Source organism: Choloepus didactylus, chromosome 1, assembly GCF_015220235.1.
Source record: "Choloepus didactylus isolate mChoDid1 chromosome 1, mChoDid1.pri, whole genome shotgun sequence".
In the NCBI taxonomy this organism is placed as follows: domain Eukaryota; kingdom Metazoa; phylum Chordata; class Mammalia; order Pilosa; family Megalonychidae; genus Choloepus; species Choloepus didactylus.
The window spans coordinates 148,227,819-148,229,045 of record NC_051307.1 but is presented as its reverse complement, the minus strand read 5'-3'; positions in this window follow the sequence as shown (position 1 = coordinate 148,229,045).

The following is a 1,227-nucleotide window of genomic DNA, read 5'->3' as shown; positions in this document are numbered from 1 at the left end:
TCACATACTAGGACTTTTCCTCATGTGATCGTAAGGAAAAAAAAAGCAAAGATATAATGTCACTTAGCAGCCCTGGCAGGTGAAGTTCCAGCTGTATTCAATAGCCGTTTTCAGGTGACCTCCACCCACTTTCATTTTATCAGGTAAAATTAAAATTACAATCCATTAGAAAAGTGTATCTAAGTTATTTAGGCAGTAATCAAATAATACAGGGTAATTCTGGTAATTAGTGTTTTAATTCATTTGCTATTTCAACTGAAAATTACATCAATGGTCTCATGGTATAGAAATTGCTTTATTACTAAGAAAGTCTGATATGGGCTTAATTTTAAGCTGTGTCATATAGAATTGTCTTTAAATTTTATAATTTTGTAATATGATAGAACTATAAAATGCTATAATCATGTCCCCTAAAACTGAAAAACTGTTTTCCTGAAAATATTAGCCTACAATGGTGTATCCTTTCAGAGAGACATTTATTTGGGAAACTATTACAAACATGTTTGTAAATCTGCATTTCACTAACAGATTTTTTATTTCTATAACAATAATTCTAAAACTTTTCACTCTGTCAGAGTGGCTGTATTTTTAGTCATGCAATAACTCCTTCTTCAGTGTCTATATGGAGCACAGACCTATGGTATTTGAATTATTAAACATTTTGAAAGATGACGCCACCCTTTTAAAAGTCAAATAGATTATTGTCATCGTACAAAAAAAATAAAGGGAAGGAAGGAAGGCTGGGAGGGAGGGAGGAAAAGAAAGGAAGAGGAAATCACCAAAACAATGTTTTCTGATGTTTGAAAAGAATATTGACCCTCCAGTATAGAAACAGCCTCGGCCTTCTCTTTGGAAATACATAGGAAAGTACTTTACCCTATCTCACACAGTCAATAAACAAATTGTAAGTTATAATTATAAATTATATTGCATGTTATAAATTTATAAACAAACGTGCCATTGAGACAGTACTTATTTGGCTTCCTGGGACAGAAAAATGACATAGCCTTCCAAGTGACCCCTCAAGCAAAAGACTTTTTTATGGCTAAACATCCTAATGGAAGGAGATAGACCTTGACATCACAAAGACACCACAGAAAGAAGGAGGGAGAGCCAGGAAGAAATGGCCAGTGAAATCAGAGTGAGGGGCACCTAGCTTCGTAGTCAGTGGGATGGCCTGAGAACCACCCTGCTTAAAGGGAAACAATCAAAGAGCATGAATCCCCC